Raw genomic sequence first — 22,390 nt, 5'->3', positions numbered from 1 at the left:
AGAAATGGAAAAAACTATCCAGACATTTATATGGAATAACAAAAGACCACGCATAGCCAAAGCAATTCCGAGCAAAAAAATAAATAAATAAAGCTGGAGGCATAACACTACCTGACTTTAAACTGTACTACTAAGCTATAATAACCAAACTGCATGGTACTAGCATAGAGACAGACACATTGATCAATAGAATAGCATGGAGAACCCAGAAATCAAACCACACACCTACAGCCATCTGATCTTTGACAAAGGCACCAAACCTATACCTTGGGGAAGAGACTGCCTCTTCAGCAAATGGTGCTGGGAGAACTGGATATCCATATGCAGGAGAATGCAACTAGACCCATACCTCTCACCATATAACAAAATCAACTCAAAATGGATTAAATAATTAAATATACACACTGAAACAATAAAACTCCTTAAGGAAAACATGGGGGAAACACTCCAGGAAGTAGGATTAGGTACAGATTCATGAATATGACCCCAAAAGCACAGGCGACCAAAAGAAAAATAAACAAATGGGTGATTATGGCAAACTAAAAATCTTCTGCACAGCAAAAGAAACAATTAACATAGTGAAAAGACAACCAACTGAGCGATTCCCACTCTAAACGCCAACAAATATGGCATAGTTTCCAAATGCATATCCTGGATAATTCTTATTCAGAATAAAGCAGCAAAATGGGCATATGAGAAGGACAGATAAAAGAGAAAATAAAACCTCTATATCGAAAATTTCCCAGTGGTTCAGCTATCCTGGTGTTGGAGAGCTTTTCTGGGTGAGCTAAGGTGGTAACTTCTCAAAGTCAGAAAACAATATACCAAGATGTGCAAATCTACAGGATCCACTTAAAACTGTCTGCTACGTCAATGTGTAAGATTTATCCATATACCATGGCAAGGGGGAGAGGGGCTAATACAGACAAAGTCTGCTGAAGGAAAGTAAAATCTAACAGGCAGAATTGTGGAAGAATTTGAATCTTACCCACTTAATTCAACACATTGAGGAAATAATGAAGATTTTTTTAAAAAAACAGAATAATATATTTTAAAATAGAATATCGATATGTGTGTGTATACATATATATGCTATCAAATGGCATGTATGCATACATGTGACAATATATGATGTGGGCTTTAACATTTACAATGGCTTTATCACATAACATTAATTTATTTTGTTGATCATATAAATTTGATATTCTATGATGTAGGGAGGCTTTTTGCATGTGAATTTCCATGATTTGTAAAAAGGAATTTTGAGCTGATTATTGTCTAATTGCATAATTAGTCTAATTAGCCTAATTATAACTAATTATGTAATTGATGTAAATATGTTCAGTCTTGGAATTAGATGGTATAATTACAATACACAAGATGATGTCATGAACATCTTTACAGAAGTTGAACAAAAATGGCAAGTAAATGTCCAAATCATAAAACATAAGTACACATTTCTGGAACAATCATAAAATGATTAGCAACACCTATATTTAAACTTTTAAAGCTATTTTCTAAATAAAAGAAATAAAGGGAAAAAAAGAATGCTATAAATTAGTCAGTAGCCCTTACCAATGTAGACATTGCTCTAGTGAAATAATGCACATATCAAATAGTATTTCCATGTTACTTATAAAATTAACTAGAACTTCTAAAAATAATTATTTTAGAAAGTTTATTATAATCCACAGGTATCAGTAAAAAAAAAAAGCTTCCAATTTACATTCACTTTTTGTAGCTCTAATGATTAATTAATTTATTACAAACTTATAAATAGATAATGATATATGCCAACTTATGTATTTCAATACTGAAATACAGTATTAACTGACTGGAAGTATGAACGGCATAATTATTCCTGGTAGGGCCGGCCCGGTGGCACACTGGATAGTGCGCCGCTTGGGAAGCGCGGCAGCGCTCCCGTCGGAGGGTTCGGATCCCACGTACAGACCGGCTCCGCTCACTGGCTGAGCGAGGCGCAGGAGCAACGCCGAGGCTTGCGATCCCGTCGCCGGTCCCCGGTCCGGTACGGGGGCAACACTGAGGGTTGCGATCCGTTGCCGGACACGGAAAAAAGACAAAAAGACAAAAAAAATAATAATAATTATTCCTGTTAGAATTGTTACATTTTAGACTTATGAATTCATATTAGCCTCAGAAATACAGACCAATTTTATTCTGGTAACACGTGCTATAAAAAGGTATAAACAAGAGTTTGTTGCTCAACAGGATCATCAAGTAAGTATTCAATTCAAATTGATATAGTTATTAACTTAATATGAATGGGCATGCAGGACCAATATAGCTCATTTTCTTAGAAATTCTATTTTATTAAAAACAAAATTATAGTTCCTATTGAATTATTATTATTGAATAACTTTATTATTAAAAACATAATATCCTTAAAATAATTTTAATTTTCTAACATTAAAAAATAAGCAGACACATGATTTATTATCTGAATTCTTACACAATTTAGTCCCAGTATACCTTCCCAGCTTCACAGTCCTCTGCTCCCATGTGTACCAATTATTGCTCCAGCCAACCAAAGACATGCGAAATCTTTGGAGCTACTGTCTTCCTTCTGTGTTTCTCTGAGGTGCTAATACTTCCACCTTGAATGATCTCTCCATAACAGTATTGTGTACCTCTATTTTGATAATGATTTTTACTTTGTATAATAATTACTGTTTACTGTAACTTTTCACTTATATATCAACAAAGTTAGTAGAGGAGGAGCCTTTCCTAGTTAACCTCTATATCTCTGGCAAAGATTACCCATATCTGTACACAGTATATCTCAGTTATTTTAACTGGGTCTTATTTACATTATGAAGCTATAGAGATCTTAGACTATAGATCTATAGATATAAATTAAAATGTTATTGAAGTGCTATAATACAAACAATCCTAACACGAAAAGTAACATTTTCATTATAAAGTACACATGGCATTTTTCCACAAACTTTTTGAAGTACCCTCATTTCTGTATATTTATGAATATAAAAACACTAGCACAGTAAACAAAAGGAAAAGTAAACACTATTCCTATCTTATTAAAAATAGCAAAGTCATGCTAGGAAGAGAAAAAAAAAAAGAAGTCAATCTTGGGAAATATTTCCAGGATACAACACAAAATTAATTTTAAATGTAAGGAAAATTTGATATGTAGACCAAATAAAAGATGCCTTTAACTCAACAGCACAATTCTGAATAATTACTTTAAAATGTATGGGTTTACATTGTAATGTAGAGACAAATAACTAGATATGATAACTTTATAAATTAGAGCCTACATTAAAATTATATTTTATCATTGTAAAAATAAAAACAAGCAGAAGTCCATTGTGTTTCTTTCTACTGCTAGACAGCCATAATTCACAGTACTTCCAAATTTCCAAAGTAGCTACAAATAAGGACATTGTTTGCTAGCAAGTATACTTATGGGTAAAAATGTTCTGCATATCATTTTCACATATATTATTCAAATGTGTCCTGGTGCCTGGAATCAGCCTTGAACTTCTCAATCTATTAATTCTAATTTTTTCTTTGAACTGAACTTTTAGAGAAACCCTAATTATTTTGTAACTTTCTATATGTGAAATCATATGAAACTAATAATGTTATCATATGTGCCACTAGATGAGCCCTGAAGAACATGTGGTGTCAAGCAGTTTCATAATGACAGCCCATGAGTCAAATACAGAGCTCTGACAACTGCTGGTGCAGTGTCATCTGAAGAGCAGGCATGCTCTGTCCACTTCACAGCAGGCCTCACCAGTTATTTCATACTACCAGACAGATTCACATATTTATGTTACTATATTATTCTCAGTAGGTATTTGCATTTGTAATCCCTCTATAAAAGTAAACCTAATATGGCCTAAATGAAAAAGAAATCCTTGGACATGCAGGAAGCTATACATGGCTATCTTCCTTGCCCCTGAGGGATAATTTCTTCATAAGAAGCTCTCCAGAATTTCTTAAATAAATGACAAGCTTCTTATGTCTTTGTGATGAATACACATACACACATATAGACTCAAAGCAGTATCTCAAAGCTTAATAAGCCTAAAGACAACTTGCACTGGAAAATTTTACATATGCTCTGAAATTGTTTATAGAGAAAAACTATACCTGAAAAATAGTAAAATAAAAATCAAGAGGATCAGGTTTTTTCTCTGCTTGATTATAATGCATTGAAAATATCAATCATTGTCAGATCAATAATCTCATTATCAGTCTCCTCAAACTGAGCTATAGATTCAACACAACCTCACTCTGATTTGATCAGACTTACATTTTTAAATGATCACTCTGAATGTTTGGAGTTTTCTTTAATAAAGTGTGACAGCTAGTTAGAAGCCTATTGCAATATTACATGGAGAGATAATGGAGGCCATGTGATATGGTTGGATTTGCGTACACGCCCCAAAATTATTAACAACATTTGTCTATGGAAAAGCCAACATTGTCTATGGCTATAAGAACTAAATTTGCCACATGCTGATGTTTGAGTCTTTCTATCAGTTTGGCGTATAAAATATATTTAATATTAAATTAAGTATACATATAACATAAAAGTATTAAAGTATTTATTGCTTCAACATGATTTTTAGGACAGATACAAATACATAGCCAGTTCAGAAAGAGAGATAAGCAAACCATAATTATGTAATTAAAGGCAGGAGAAACATTTTTAAAATAGGAGCTAAAACTGCATACTCTTGGCAACTGTTAATTACGGCCCCCTAGTCCAGAACACAGAATTGCAAGAAACGTCTGTTTCTTAAATATTTTTTAAGAGAATTAATTAAAACTGTCCAAGAAGCAGAGATACTAGCACAGCCAAAGCTGGAGAAAGTCTGTGTTATGCAGCATAGTTAAGGCTGATATTCAGATAAAAGGAAGTGTCTGTATTGAAGTGTTCATATTAAAAAGTTGCTGTTTTCTCATAACAGAATGGCAGAAAAAGAAGAGAAAATACAAGTTACTTTTAAAAGGCAGAGTTATCAGCTAATAGTTTGAGAGCTCTTGTAAGATGGTTTCTGAGAACTGCTTACATAGAATAGAAACAAATTCAAAAGAATGAGTGAAAAGTTTGATTGTGCTTATTTAAATAATTTAAAAACAAACTTCTAATTCTTTTGACAGTACAAAAGATATCCCAAAGTTTGGACAAGGACTATGTCATTTCCAAGTGATCAGACCCATTTGTAGATAAGAAATAGCCACATACTAAATAAGTGTTTAGAACAACCTAAGTACATGTGAATGTTATCGTAGGTATTTTCTAAATTTGAACAATGTCCATATTTTAAAAATAAGTTGCCAATAGAAGAATCAAGTATATAATTGGTGATCATTTTATCTGGATGAAATTTAAATTTTTTTTTCTTAACTGAAAAATCATTTTAGTAAAAATTGGAGAATGAATTGCAGTAGTGCAGAATATATGGGGAAAATTCAATCCTGCCTGCTGGTAGAGAATAGCGGATGTTATAGTGGCCTAAATCAAGAGAGAGTCTGATCAGAACAGGCTTCGATACTGTGTCATGGTAGGTTCACTGGTAACACATGTGTGATAATTATTTTTAGAGATTTAAATTTTGGCATGTCAGAGCTACTCTATATCTTTGAAAAAATAAAGAATAATATTTTGTATTTACAATTCACTTGCAAAACACAGAAATAAATATGTGTGCAGATGTTATTGTACAATTACTGCATTCTTCCAATACTAGAACTAATACTAGTTAATTCTAGACATTAGCAATTATATTAATCTGAAAAAGGTCAGGTCTTAGTTTACTAAATTAAGAACATTTATTTAATAGTGAAAAAATGAGATGCTGGGAAGTTTACAAACTCGGGGTAACCTTATGTTGTTAGAGTTTAGATATGAAAGCTATATTAATCCTTAAAATTGTAAAGCAGAATATAACAAAATTTATTTATATATTTCCCTATTTATGGACAGGCAGAAATCTCAAATCTATATACGTGTGGTCAAATCCCTGTTTATTTGGTAGTTTATCTCATTTTTTATTATTATTCATGGTCACAATTGTTTTGAACATTTGTTCAAATACGTTTTTTTGATATTAAAACATTGTTCTTGTTAATTTAGGTTTGTGCTTCTTTCTAGTTGTCAAAAAAAAACACTCAAATATCCCTACAAACTTCAATGTCTTTTTCAAGAAATATAGATTCATTTCATTACATAGGAATAATTCATATTACATTAGCTCTATGTAAAATTAACTCAATTTTTCTTTTTAGTAAGTAAGTTTTTAATAACTCATTAGATATGTTCATTTTTAACATTTTAATGCATTATTCTAAACTAAGTCAAAAACAAAAACGAATGAAGGAAATCAAAGACAGATTTTTCCTAAAACTAATTCCAAATAAAATTCAAATAGATTCCTCATTTCTTTAAACGTTGTTTATCCTTTCAAATGGGGGAATCAAAATCTCTCCTTTTAAGAAATATTTTGTCCAAAATCCAAATCAGTCCACAAAATGTACAATTATGTACTTTATAGTGAAATCTAGTTAAACCTATGGGTAGAGAAATACATTAGGATACATTAAGTTAAAAAAATGTTTTGAAGAGTTAACATTTTAAATTAAATACCACATTAAAAACAAAGTTGTCGTTCATATTACAGTCCTCTGATCTTTCAGTCAAGCACATATTGCTTTGTAAAAGGCCAGATTTGGAGAAACTGTCTTTTCAAATAGCTAAACTATTGCATGGTCCCTAAATTAGGAAAGTATCCTAGCAAAGTAGGGTGGAAATACTATACCTTAATTCCTACCTGGGTAAAGAAGGGTTCATAAATCTCAACTCCTTTATCAGATCCTTGTAGTAACACCTCCTGGCCACGTCTCCAGCTGTACCGAACAGGAGGATTGGAATTGGCAACGCACCGGAGGAACACTGTTCTCTCATAATAAAATTGTTCTTTAGCTTCACCTATACTTTGATGAACAGTTACTACTGGATCATCCAAATCTAGAAAAAATAAAAACAACCAAGTGACAATATTGAGTTAAATGGCTTTTAACTTATACATCCCAACTAAAGATGCATATTCCTAACTGATCGTACATATTACTTATCACTAGACTCATTTTTTTTTTCATTCAGCTTATTGAACTCAGTTGCAAGAGAATTTCCAAATAAGAAGTAGAGAAAAGTAATAATTATTTCTTAAGATCTCTGTTTGTTGAGAGAGTACAAATGAACTTATATGTTTCTCTTTCCCAACAGCCACATAAAACAGAGCTCCATGAGAGAGATGAAAATTCAAAACCCTCAGATTCCAGATTTTGACCAAAACAATGAATCACAGAGAAGTTAATATCAAACAGCTCAATTGACTCTTCCATTTAATGTACTTATTTTACCAATTTTTTATAACAAATATATTAAAAACATTCAAAGAATTATGTTTACAAATTATTATAATCTTGATAGTAACAAAATATGATCTTACACTGGGTTAAATTTTACCTTCATCTCAAATTTTATATTCCATATTATATTGGCTAATTTGAAATGTGCTAACAAAAGGCACTAGTAAAAGGCATTCATATTTCTATTGCTGGAACATTGGAAGTTAATATGTGCCATTTTACATATATCCTAAAGAAGGCCTCTATACCATAAGGTTTAGCATTTTCTGGAAAAGGCCAATTCATAAATGCCTTGGGCTATGCGGGTCGTAGGGTCATTGTCTCAACTACTCAACTCCACTATTGTAGAATGAAAGCAGCAAAGACAACAGGCAAATGAATGAACAATGAAGCTGCTAAGTTCCAGTTATATTTTATTTATGAATATAGGTGCCCCCAACCAGATTCGACTCATGGACCATGGTTTGCTAATTCTTGATATAGCATATACCAGCTTCTTTTCTTAAAATAAAAAAGAGATTAAAAAGTGTGCCTGCCTTAAAGCAACACTAAACTCTTAGTTCCATACACTAGCACAAACCTAGTATATATTTATTGTGTGATGCAAACACCTGCTGTATTAACACCCAGCTTTACCTTTTACTTTTATAACCATGAAAGGTTACCTAACCTCTGTAATCTTCAATTTCCATATCAGTAAAATGTGAATAATAATACAATATTACAGGCTGTTGGTAGATTAAATGAGATAGTCCAAAAAGTCCTGGGCATGTAGTAAATGCTCAATAAAATTTATTGCTACTACTACTACTACTACTATTATTATTATTGTCATTATTAGGGTCTCATTTAAACTCCCATTGATTTCATTTTGTTTTCTTACTTTATGTCACCAATTCATAATGCACTCAACTCTCATTACAAGTAGGTAGAAATGTTGCTTGCCCATTTATTCAGGCTATCAAATGCTTCTACATGACAAGCACTTGTAAGTGAAAACCTGAAAAGAATCTACAATATTTATATAGACATAAAAACAGCAAAATGTGTGAGCATATGCTACCCTGAATATTTTTTAAAAAAACATTGTTCCTTAGAATAGATTTCTTTTGATGTGTTAAAAATAATAAAAAGCCAACGAAAGTTGTAATAGCTGCCTTGTGGAATCAAAGAATCCAAAATTTCCCCATTTTTTAAAAAGTTTTTTTTTTTTTTTTTCAAATGTGAATTTCTTGACAGCCTTATTTTGATTCCTAGCTTTCCAACAATCTGAGGGGTTTTTTTCTTCCAACATTAGAATCTTTTCACAGCTACCTCAAAGGCCTCTAATTTTAGTAGTGTAAATTTACAGAGCAACTGCTTCTTTTGGTAGAGTAGGAAACTTTCACTTTAAATTCACTTTGTTAGCTGTGCAGGGATATACACTGTCTGGTTTTAATAAGTTGGGATATTTAGGGATACCAGCATTATTATCATGAAATATTTTAAGCTTTTGAAAATCTATCAGATATTTGGTTATTTAGTAATTAGTCCTTCATATATATATCAAATCCTACAGGACATTGATTAACTGAATTCAGCCTTAGTGACATGAAGAAAGATACTTTGAGTCAATTGTAAACAATTATTTTCTTTCTTGTTCAAACCATAATTTCTTTTAGGAGGCTCAGTTTCAGAAGATATGAGCTGTATTATGTTGCAAAAACAATATTCTGAAGCCAGAAAGCTTAGAAACAAAACGGAATTAGATGGCAAACAGTGACTGTTTTGGGTTCCTAACAGTTAATACTATTAAACCTTCCAACGTCCATTTTTTGATGTATCCGTGGCTTCTTTCTTGTTACGTGGCAATGTCAATAGGCTTGGTCAGGAATAGACTAAACCTGAACAGTCATTTAAACATGCTCTTCCTTGGTCTGGATGAGTTTCGGGTCACTCGCCTTCTGAGAATCTAATCCTGTGACAATGGCTCACTGAACATTCTATTGACTAAATTATCTGTTGCATTCACTCATGTTTAGAAATTTCTACTTCATACATTTCATCAGTGATTTTTTTTCCCTTTTAGATTTAAAAACTAACATGCCAAAATGAGATTTGTTTTAGACAAGTCAAATAATGGCATGGTTAAAATATTTAATTTAAGGGATATCATACATATATGTGTCTGTGTGCATGTGTGTGCATGTAATAACATATAGTTTAAATATATATAAACATATATATCACTTAAAATATATTTTAATATATCCTATATATTACTAAATATATACTGAATATATGTATTTGTCTTAGGTCAGGTTTCTAAGAGCCTCTAAGACTCAGATGTGTAAGTCTGAAGTGTATTGGGAAGTACCTTCCAGATCAACACACGTGGAGGTGTAAAGGAAGTGGGATTGGGCAGGGGGAAGGCTGAACTACAGTGCACTTGCAGCAAAGGTCTCAGTAGTTTTGGAGAAGTTTTGGAGCTGTGATGTTCACTCAGACATGTCCTGTCCTGAGGCAATGGGGCTAAACCTTCATACACCAACCCTTTGCCCTATCACCTAGTCATTGAATTTGTGCTACTCCTCAATAGGGGGAATGGCCTTAGGTGGAGCTCCTCCATTTGGCTTAAGTCAACTTCTAGAGAGGAACTTAGCTGATAGTCATCAGTTGCTAATACTCTCATCAACTGGAGGAATGAGTGCCTTGTTCCTGATGAGGGGTCTGGTAGGTGCCCTATAGTATCCACTCAGATCTGCATGCTAGGTGTGGCAATTCTATCTGGGAGAAGCTACTCCAGGATTCTGGTTAATCTCTTTGCCTAGGAAAACATTCTAGATTCCTCTCACCCTAGGCTAGTACATCACTTGGTGTAGGCAGCTTATCTAATGTAGTTACCAGAGCTTCAATATTGAAAATTTTGAGATTTTGGTTACCATATCCTTCTCAGAGCATGACTGGTGCACTTGTCTGTTTGCCACCAAAATTGGACAAGAGAACAAATACCAAGAAATGACTTAGTGGATCAATTAGGTTATCAAACATATTCTTTACTGCCTCACTACATATCAATAGTCTTACTTCCAGCAGATCATAAAGGCTAGTTACTCCTGCCAAAATAGTGGCTCCTCTTATTTGCTTTTTCGTGATACAAGATGCCTAAATAGCAGCCATGGCTTAAAGATGAATGAGACTTTACTGTGTCACTTAAGAGAAGCTTTTTTTTTTTTTTTTCGTTTCTGGGAACTCAGACCTCAAAACTGCCAGAGCCCAGAGTTATAAGAAGGGAAGCGTAGATTCCCCAAATGGGTCTTTGGATGTGATGGTAGTGTGGTCATTCTTTGGTTCTTGGCCCTATGTATTCTACAGAAAGAAAAAAAAAATAGCACCACATAATAATGGTCATTGATTTAGGATTTAACTGCATCCTGGCGGATAGCACCCAAACCTCACTGGATAGTATCTTTGCAAGTCTAAGCTGCTCTATCAAAAGGACATTCTATCACTTTATTAAGCTGCCATTTTAGGTGATGTAGTAAATGATATGACCAGATAATCCCATGGCAATGTGTCCAATGTGGAATCCTATGTACTCAGGTCAACTTGGATCCTACAACAGTCCTCAAATGTTTCAGGAGTCTCCTTTTACTAGTATATGGTTATGCAAGTAAATGGATGTAGGCTGTTTGTAGAAAAATCTGGGAGAATCATTTCTATTTGTATTTGCTATAGTGTTTCAGGGTTCTTTCTGTTGATTCAGTTGCCCTTTTAGTCAATGAGTTCAAGGTCTGAAAATTGCCTTGATTTCAGATATTGGGCAAGGAGTCCTGGTCATCATTTTTATTGATTTTACTTATGTAGACTGTACAATATTTTGATAGCTGTCCACTTCTTTTGCCCCTAGAGATGCTGTGTCCTATTAATCATTGTTGTAGATTGGGTGCCTTCCCCACTGCCCAACCTCATTGAGGCTTAGTCCCCACTGTAACTGCTGAGGGTGGGAGATCCTACTATGGTAGTTGAAAGGTGGGCCTTGAAGAGGTGATTGCATTGTAGGACCATGCTCTAGTGAGTGGATTAATAGTGGTGGCCAGGGGCGTGGTTCTGAGGGCTTTAACAGAAGAGCACATGAAAGGTCAGTCTCTTCCTCTGCTCTGCCTTTTTTCTGCCATGTGAGACCACTGGGTCACTGTCGCCACCACTGAGACCCTCACCAGATGCGTTCTCTGAACTTTGGACTTTCCAGTCTCTGAAACTGTAAGCAATAAATTTCATTTTCTTTATAAATCACCCAGTTCCAAATATTTTGTTACAAGCAACAGAAATGGACTAATACAACCATCTTCACAGTTCTCAGTGAGTCTAGAGTCCTAGATGCATTTGAACTAGCTGCTTATTAAGATAATTGTGTCTACCTTGCTTGTGACAGCTAAGCACTGCCACCTGACTCTATTAATAATTTTGAGATTCTTTCATCTTCATTGCTATCAGAGAGCCCAATTCTGTAATAGCATTTCCTGTCATCAGCATTTGCCTACAGAAGACACTCACCACTGAGTATCTCAATGACACTTGTGACTCAGTCATCAGGACTTCTTAGTGCTTTAGCCAATGGGGTGTCCTCCAAGCCTTTAAACAGAATAAAGTGAGCTGATGATATTTCTGGACTTTATCTGATATATTCACTTTTGCCTGCCCACAGCTGAGTCTTTCAATCCCTTTTTTTAAAAACAGTCTGCACAGCAGTTCTGACACTTATGTTTCATTTAGTGGGGACCACTGCTTTCCTCAAGCTTCCAAGAGCCATCCTAGTAGTGTATAACACTGTTTCATGCTGTCCTTGCCAAGGTGTTAAATCTTGTATCATGGGAGAATGCTCCCATATCAATAAATTCTTATTCTCTGTTCACACTTGATCCTATTCTCTATCTCCAGTCTCATTTAATCTTATTCTCCATCCCACTTAATCCAGCAGCCTCAGGATCCAGCTCCATACATACATCCCTAACTCCTGTCAATAAATATTGGCTAGGGCCTGAAGCTCATTTGAAGCATAGTCTTTTTTCTCTCTGAGATACCCAACATTTCCACAGCCAAGTAATATTATCTATTGACTCTACATATTGATCAGAAGGCCAAAAATGGAGCTTGGGATATATCCTAAGAGGAATGTATGTTGCTTCAAAGGGAAAAAGTTTCTGCATCATCTTTAAGCAAGACAAAAGTGATAGCCTTTAATTGGGAATAATAGGCTACTACTGTAGTTCTTGATTTAGGGATATCTAAACTTTCATGGTTTTTGAGTTCATAAACCCAGAGGTAGCCTGCCCCCCAAGTCAGGGTTCCATTCTTTCCCAACCAGGGTTTATATACTGGCTTTGCTGAAGATGCAAGCTTCCTGAGGTTATGTTATATTTTAAATAAGTCTTATAATCAGCTTTTATGACCTCTAGCTACAGAAGATAAGAATCTCTTTACATTCGCTAAAAAGGTCTTTTTATTCTCACATATCAGCCTCAAGTGATGATTAATTACACTCGGCCTTTCATTTTTTTTTTCACTACTGCATAAGTGGAACCCAGCCAAAATTAACTGATTCCATTGTCTTTATAATTATAACTTATCCCTAAATTTTTCAAAAGCCTGAGATATTGAACATTTACTGCATTACCTTCCATTGGTAACTAACCTTGTTCACCATAAGTGAAGGTTTTTAACAATTTCACCACTATTGCTTTCGAGGGCTATCAGTGATCCACTCACCACCAGCAATGGGGCCCTCATTGCCACCCAACTAGTTGGCTTATGGCTGATCCATCTCTACAAAATATTAGAGTCAACTTCCTCAGACTACCCAGAATGGGTTCTTTGGCAATCTGATTTTTGATGAACATATACGTTCAGAAAATTTATCAGAGAGTGCCTTCGGGATCAATGCATGTGGTAGAGTGCAATAAATCAATAAATTAATAAAAGTAGGATTAGTCATGAGCAGGGTTAAACAATAATGCATCATTATAAAGGCTCCAGATAATCCAAAGGAGCTCTTGGATTGAGAAGGCCTTTCGGAGTTGTTCTGAAGTTTTCTTACAAAGGACACAGCTCGGTTACTGGATTAGAACTTCTTCTGGTGAGGAGGTTTGACCCTGGGTTAGATGGCTCTTTCCAGCTGAGAGCAATTCCATTAGAGGGACTCACTTGCGAATCTTCCAGCATTCCCAAGATTTAGACAGAACACCTACTACATATTTTTTCCAGAAACCTTGAGGTCACCATTTATAGTTTTCTTCAATCTTTGTATGTAGCTCAGGGAGCATAAGATCTGTCTTCATATTTATTTTATTGTCAATTTTCATACAATATGGATTTAAGAATGTTATATAACCACACTGGCCTATTTTCTGTTACTGATGATATTTTGTCTATATCTGTTTCTTCTTTTTAAAATAAACTTTTTTGATTTTATAGGCTAAATGTGTGAAATTCAAAGTCTAGAAATTATATTCACTGACAAATGCAAAATGTCCTTTGAGGTAAAGAATATATGATTTTTATTACTTAATGAGAGCCAAAATTCTTCACATTTATCATGTAAATCATTGAATACATTATTCAATATATAAATATTTGGTTTAAATATACTTTAATAACATAACTAATATAGTTGTCTATAAAATATATCCTTATGTGAGGACCTGTACATAGGACCTATACCTTAGTTATGTGTGTACTCCTAAAAACCAACATAATGAACATAAATACTGAACAATAATCAAATTAATATAAAAAAAAATCTGTTACTAATATAGTTAATATTAGTTTTCAGCAAGGCTAATCATACATATAATAATATAATGAAAATTCATTTTTTTCCTTATGTGCAGCAGTTACTCTTTTATAACTGAAATTATTTTCTTGACACTTTATTTTTGGCTGATTAAATATGCCAGACATTAAAAGATTAATATCATTTTTTTTTTTTGTCTTTTTCCGTGTCCGGCAATGGATCGCAACCCTCAGTGTTGCCCCCGTACCAGACCGGGGACCGGCAACGGGATCGCAACCCTCGGCGTCGCTCCCGCGCCTCGCTCAGCCAGTGAGCGGGAACCGGTCTGTATGTGGGATCCGAACCCTCGGGCGAGAGTGCCGCTGCGCTTCCCAAGCGGCGCACTTATCCAGTGCGCCACCGGGCCAGCCCAAAAGATTAATATCATTTTAACAAAATAAAAATATGAACATATATGCTACCTTTCTTAACTCTAGAAACAACTAAAGTTTCCCAGAATAATTTATAGCACAAAAAAATTTGATCTAGGCTTTGATGAAATAGCAAGGGAAATGTTCCAAGACATTCTGAATTTATCTGACAATTTTTCTTTATGTGCAGATAAGAATTACCTACTTACTCAGTTTATTTTACCAACATTTTTTGAGTTCCCATGGGAACCACAACATGTAGATGTTTAGGACACGGTATACAAAATCATTAACTAATGGTGATGGACCTAATATCTATTGAGTACTCATTTTGTTTTTTGGAGGAGAAAATTCATATATGTCAACTAATTTAATATTTACAGGTGCCTCATCTCTTTTAATCTTTCAGGAGTTGAGTTTCAGAGAGATTATTTTTCTAGTTTATATGTAGCAGGGTTAGTATCATAATAAAATATGTCTAAACCTAAAATTTTTAAGCCCATTTTTTTCATGCATATTTTTACATATCTACAATATGCTAGGCATCATATAAACCACTCAATTTATAAGTAGCCTACAATCCATGAGTCAAAAAAATAAAGATGAGTCAAATGAAAAAAACAAAACATAGATAAATGATCCCATAGAGATGTAAACCAAAGATGGACAATTAATTCTATCTGGAATGAATAGTAAATGCTTCCTGAAAAGATGATGCCTGAAATAAATCCTGAATTACAAGGCGAGTAAGCCAGCTGAAGAGCAGGAAGTGGCATGTATAAAGTTGTAAGATATCAGAACAAATATCAAATAGCAGATACCCAGCAGAGCTAGAAAAGAGTATTGGGTGTTGGGAGCAGTAATATGATATGATGTTTGAGAGGTAAAAATGGGCCAACTCATTAGTAGCACCATGTATGATAAAGGGAATCAATTTCATTATATTATTTTTTAGCTGAAATGGACTTTCATTTTAGAAAGATCATTCTGGCTTCTATCTGGGAGAAATTTGGAGGAGGCAAGAATAGTGGCAAGGAGATCAATAAGAAAGTGGTTGTCACAATTGAGATGGGCAGTGATAAGAGCTTTGAAATAAAGTAATGGCAATGGCCGTGAGGAGAAGGCTTAAATGAACTTCCCCGGGTGACTTATTACACACAGGCCTGAGGAAAACATAAGTTAGGGAAGTTCTTCAAGGACCTGGCTTTGGCAATTGGGTAGACAGTGCATTAACTAAAACATGAAATGTAGAGAGAATGTTATCTGGCCATGGGATGGGGTTTCACAGGGTTTGCGTAAGGTAGCGGAGTTAATGAGTTCTGTTTGGATTATGCGTATAGTCAGGCACCTATCGGTGTTCCAGTCACAGTGTACATGACTGGAGCCAGAAGGAAAAGTGTGGGCTACAGACATGGGTTTAGGAGGTAGGCTATGTGGAAGAATGGATCACTCAAGGATGTGAAGAATGAAAAAAAAAAAAAAAATGACGAACTAGAGATCCATGGGCAGCACCAAGCATGAGCAAAAAGAAGTTTTGAAAAAGACTGAAAAAAAAAGGGATGGAGGAAGTAGAGTCTAAACAAATCAATGGTAAACAAAATAAGTTTAAAAACCTCTTCCACAACCGTGGAGGGGCTAAAAAGCAAAATAAATGGTGAAAAGAGATTAAGGTAAGAACAGAACTGGAAGGTGACTTTAAATTTGGCAAGCAGTAGGTCACTGGTGACCTTGCCAGGGTTGTGTCAGTGGAATGACAGGACTTACAATCATTTTCCTGTATACAACAAAGTGAAAGGTAAAAACATGGAGAGATTAATGGGTATAATCCTTTCAAAAAACTTGGCTGTGATAACAAAGAGTTATTGGAATAATTAGAGGACAACATGTGATCAAAGGAATCTTGTTTTGTTTCATCATTGATTTGTTTTCCCCTAAGCTGAGAGACGTACACTTAAATCCAAATAGGGAAGAGCCAGGAGTTTATAAGAAAAATATAAAACATAGACAGTTTTGCTTTAGGAAAATGGCCAATGTCTGAAATAGCTATTTTAATAAATAATTGTTATTTTAGTGGCATAATTTTTATGTGGGATTTTATAAATCAACATTATTTATGATATCTTTTAACAGTGGTGTGTCCCTGTTTATCAGGTGGTTTTCATTCAAGCGCCAGTCTTGAAAGCTAGAAAACTTGGAATTACTTTTGACCTGTTCTTATTTTGCATCAATAATAGATTTTTTTTTCTACATTAAAAAAGTCCAAAATTAGTGCTTACACACGAAACAGCTTTGTTTGAAATCTTTTCACTAAATTATGAACGCATTTGTTTAGTCTACTCTCCACTTCTATTGGGGACACTCTAGTGAGAGAGTTAACTTAGCTCCCAACATGCACCGGCACAATTAATCCTTATGATTAATCAGTTATTAACTGCAACTGAAGTCATGGGGTATAGTTATAAGTTAAGGAATCAATTAGTCTCAAAAATAATCACAGCTGAAGCATATTTTCCACAGGGGGTTATTCCACCATTTGGTGCAATTTTTCTGTTTTTAATCTTTGAATTAAACCAAATGAATCTGAAAACCCAGATGGAAAAGACACACTAAATACTGTATTGGATGTCATCTTTCCCTGTGGGAAGTTTCAAAAATCTTTAACATCCTATACAGAAGATATGCAACTGTGTTTTCTTAAAGAAAATAACTACTTAATATACTTGGAGGCTCTAAAGCTAGTAAAGTATATTATTTTTCCACTTTATGAACAAGGATTTATATTAATATTATAAGAATAAGATGAATGCACATAAAAATAGATAATGCTGATTATGCGTGTGTCAGTTGCCACCACCTGAATACAATTAAGTTACCTTGAAGTTATGCAAAAGAAACTAATTAAATCATTGTTATACATATCAATAATTAAGAACAAAGCACTTTATTGTAAACACAGCATCAATATCAATGTTTTCTAGTACTTTCTCCAGAAACCAATTAAAAACACTGTTTTCTGTGATAAATCAATGGGAAATTTTGTGTCAATACTGATGACAAGAAATGTTTCATATCTTTTCCAGCATAGTGATTTTTGAACAATGAATAACTTTATCTGATAACCTATAAAAGAAAACAGACAAAAGGAATACTTACACCCAACTTCTCAAAATGAAACAATTATATGAGTGGGGCTATCTATAAAATTCAGACTCATTCTTCTGTGAAGTTTTGCTATTGCTCATCTAGTCACACCAATTAGAATACACTTGCATCTTCTATAAGCTTTAAAAAATATGTAACTACATGTTTTATATCTCTTAGCTAATATCCTGATAATTCTACATATCATTCTGGGGAAAGAGTTTTTGAGCTTTCAGATGGCCTGGAAAAACTATCCTAGACTTCTCCCTTATCTTCTTCTCACCCATTTTCTATCAAACTCTGAAAAATTAAGGATAATGAGAGACATGAATTTTTAAAATATACAGACATTGAGACACAGGAGCAGACAGACACACATAAACATCCACACACATACTTGATTATAATTATGTATATATGTATTATATGTATACATATTTCAGTCTTTTCCTTCTTAATACTTGCCTCCCATTTTCTGTTCTTACACCTTCCCCTCCCCGGGAGACCCATGTTAATTAACATCCTGGTATTCTGTTTTTTCTCTAAGCTCATATATTCATATGTGTATGTGTGTAAGGGCTTTTGTTTGCCTTTTTATAAAAATTAAATCAGGTAACACTTTTAAAAAAAAATCTTTCTTTTCTCACATGGAATACCTCATGGAAATCCCTCCAAATAGAGATCTAATTCCTCCTCCTTTTTAAAAATAGTGGTGCAATATCCCTGTTCATACATGTATTATAATTTATTCAATCATTTGCATATTATGGGTATTGACTTTATGTCTAGTTTTTCTACTTTTTTTGCCTCTGAAAACAATGCTACATTAATTGTCTCTGAACATGGTGGCTCTTATTTGTTAAAAGACATTCTTATAAGAGGGAAGCTGGCTTGTCAGTAGTTGTAACTGTTTTGCCGGGTTGCTTGCCAAAAAAACCAAAAAAAACCCCATACATTTCACGAGTATATGAGTTTTTTTCTTCTTGAATATCAGTCATGATAGGTTTTTTCCCTCTTCTAAATTTTTGCGCACTCTGACTGCATAAGGTGATATAGCTGATTGTTGCTTCAGATTTGCACTTCCCTGGCTACTAGTCAACTTTAGTGTCTTTTCATTTGATAAATGACCTTCCAGACTTTTGCTTCCTTGAACTACCTACTCACATCCTTTGTCTATTTTTCCCTTGGTTTAGTTGTATTTTTCTTTAAATTTTTAAAGAATTGCTTTGTATATTTTAGATTATAATCTTTTTTATTATTTTTCTATTAATTTTGTTTAATAAATCTATTTAATAGACAAAATAGTTCAATAGCTATATAGTTAAATAGAATTATCTTTTTTTTTTGGCAAAGTATAATAAAGAATGGCTAGTTTCTCCCCAGATTATACATAAAGTCTTTGCTAGACTTGAAATGAATCTAGAATTGAATTTTGAATGGTGTGTCATTTAGAGATCTACTTTTACTTTCCTTCTGATAGAGATACCAGTAGCAGAAGTACCATTTAATAGTTCATTTTATCACAGTAAATTTAACTCCAACTTTATCATGTATTAAAATTTCACATATATTAGGATCTATTTCTGGTTTAACTTCTCTGTTGTATACATTTATTTGTTTATTTCTATGCATAACCATATTAATGTGATACGGAAGATTTTTACATTCTGAATTTCATTAAGACAACTTCACCCTGTCCCATCCCTTTGTTGATGTTCTATTTCACACTTTCATGGTTACTATCAATCTTCTGTCTTACAGCTAATATCTAGATTATTTTATTTTAGTCAAATTAAAAGCAACAACAACAACACACACACAACAACACACACAAACACAAAACTCTCTTGGGATTACTCATTGAGATTGCATTAAATTCATATATTAATTTTAATTTTAGGTAAAACAAAAATGCAGAAATATATCTGGCCTGGTGCCACTAGCACAGATAGATATTTAATCACATTTCTAATATTATCTAAAGAAGCATATTTTTTACTTGGCAATGCTCAATTACTTGGTAATACTTAGTAATTTAAATTTTGCTATAAAATCATCCATTTCCATAAAAGCTGCATAAAGTATCTCCAAATTTTGTGATCTCTCCTGTATCTAAGGTTATGTCTCTTCTCATTCCAAATCATGCATATTTCAGCTTCCTTTCTTTTCTCTTTAATTAGAATTATTAGAAGATTGTCATTTTTATTTGCCCTTTTAAACAACCAGATTTGTATTTTTAAAAATTTCTCCTTGTTTTTGTTTACTGTTATTCTATTTTCAGCTTTTACTTTACTAACTTTGTCTTCCTAATTTACCTAATTTTATTGTTCTTTTCTAATTTATTGAGTATTAATTTCTGTTGTGTTTTATTTCTTTTTAAATAATAAAAGCATTTAGGGTTATATGTTTTGCATTGAATTCAGCATTTGTTGTCTTCATAGCTTTTATTATGAATTGTCTGTTCAGCTGACTTCTACATGGTATATATCTTACCTATTGATTTCCCCTTGATACAAAGGTTATCAAGGTGTCTTTAAATATTCATCGAGAAAGAATTCGATAGTCACATCTTTACTATTTATTTCTATGTAGAACTTATGTGCTAGAAAACTTTGCATTCTGTTATGTAAAGATTTGTAGCACATAAGTTCTAAATAGAAATAAATAGTAAATCGTTACATATCAGAATGCAAAGTTTTCTATATGCATTTTAACCAAATACATAAATGATTTTGTGAACATACCCATGAAGAGGTAATATTTTTCTTTTCCAAGGTGATCAATTTTTCCATTGTTCCCTCATGTCAATAAAGTAAAAATTTTAGATAGCCTTCAGGGCAGACTCTGACCCTAACCTTTGTTCTCCACCTCCTCGCCTCCTAACAGGAGATATTAGAATACTTTATATTTCCCCCTTTCTCTCACCCTAAGCTCAACTCTTAGGTTTTGCATTGATTGTTTTTGATTTCCCTTAAACTCATAGCTTTCAGTTTCAAGAATTTTTATTTGAATTCTTATCTAAAACAGTGCAAACTGTTTATTCATATCCATTAGATTTAAACACCTGCACTCACCCCTTACCCACTCCCCCAACATTCCTGCCCCGTCTTGAGGTCGCTGTTTTTCCCTTACAATCTTTACTAGAATATACACATTAAACTATGCAAGGGGGTTTCAAAAAGTCTGTTGGAAAACTGGAATTAAAAGATAAAAACATAAACTTTATTTCTTAGCATTAGCTCCATCAAGTCAAGACACTTTTGTATGGGATGATACCAACCATTTAGCTCATCCTTGAAAAAACTGAGGATTCTGAAATTTTAACCTTGTAAATGCAGTCTTTTTTAAATTATTAACTGGAAAAAATGGGTGCCCTTTAAAGATGTTTTAAGATTAGGAAACAAAAAGAAGTCAGAAGGAGCCAAATCAGGACTGTAAGGTAGATGCCTAATGACTTCCCATCAAAACCCTTGTAAAGTTGTCAATGAGCAGGAGCATTGTTAGAGAAGAACTCTCTGGGGAAGCTTTCCCAAGGGTCCTTCTGCTAAAGCTTTGGCTAACTTTCTATAAACACTCTCACTCTCATAATGACCAAATGTTATTGTTCTTAAACCCTCCAGAAAGTCAACAAGCAAAATGCCTTGAGCATCCCCCAAAAAACTGTTGCCATGAAATCTGCTCTTGCATAGTCTACTCTAGCTTTGACTGGACCACTTCCACCTCTTGGTAGCCATGGCTTTGATTGTGCTTTGTCTTCAGGATTGTACTAGTAAAGCAATGTTTCATCTCCTGTTACAATTCTTCATAGAAATTCTTCAGGATCATGATCCCACTTGTTTAAAATTTCCATCGAAAGCTCTGCTCTTGTCTGCAGCTGATCTGGGTGCAACAGTTTTACACCTATTCAGTGAAAAGTTTGCTCAACTGTAGTTTTTCAGTCAGATGGTATAAGCAGAACCAATTGAGATGTCTATGGTGCTGGCTATTGTTTCACCTGTTACTTATAGGCACAAAAAAGATTAATTTTTTTCCTTTCAAATTGATGTGGATGGTTTTCCACTGTGGGCTTCATTTTCAATATTGTCTTGTCCCTTCTTAAAATGAGTTATCTATTTATTACCTGCTGATTTCCTTGGGGAATTGTTTTCATAAGATTTTGTTAAGCATCAATGATTTCATCATTCTTCCACCCAAACTTCACTATAAATTTGATGTTTGTTATTGCTTCAATTTTAGTAGAATTTATGTTGCTCTTTTCAAACTGATGTCTTCTTATCCTTTTTAGAGCCTCAAATTAGATGCTGTTTAGACATGTTATAATGAGTTAGTACAAGTTTATTTTGATGCAAAAAAAGTTCCAATCCATGCATAGTTTTTTCATAATACCATTTCCCATGAATTTTTTGAAGACCCCTCATATAATGAGTGATGTCCTTACTGAATTCCTGTACGCCAATCTTTCTTTTATCTTCCAGATCAGTGATATGGTCACTGGCTATAGGATTCCTGAGTTGCAGTATTTTTCTTTAATAATTTGTAGATATTATTCTACTGCTTTCTAGCTTCTGGTATCAAAAAATAAGAACTCTGATACATACCTTTTTTTTTTTTTTTTTTTTTTTTTTTTCCGTGTCCGGCA

At 33.7% G+C, this 22,390-nt stretch overlaps 1 protein-coding gene across 1 annotated transcript in view; it reads right to left on the bottom strand.

Annotated features, from left to right (window-relative positions):
- LOC103598221 (MAM domain-containing glycosylphosphatidylinositol anchor protein 2-like) overlaps positions 1–22,390 on the bottom strand; it is a 194,375-nt gene that overhangs the window by 110,759 nt on the left and 61,226 nt on the right. The window contains exon 2 of the mRNA XM_008582197.1: positions 6,828–7,024. The gene's annotated coding sequence lies outside the window, so the exon portion shown is untranslated. The remainder of the gene's footprint in view (positions 1–6,827; positions 7,025–22,390) is intronic.

This window comes from Galeopterus variegatus, unplaced genomic scaffold, assembly GCF_000696425.1.
Source record: "Galeopterus variegatus unplaced genomic scaffold, G_variegatus-3.0.2 Scaffold2537, whole genome shotgun sequence".
Classification (NCBI taxonomy): domain Eukaryota; kingdom Metazoa; phylum Chordata; class Mammalia; order Dermoptera; family Cynocephalidae; genus Galeopterus; species Galeopterus variegatus.
The sequence above is the reverse complement of the archived record's forward strand: the minus strand, read 5'-3'. Positions and strand labels throughout refer to the sequence as shown.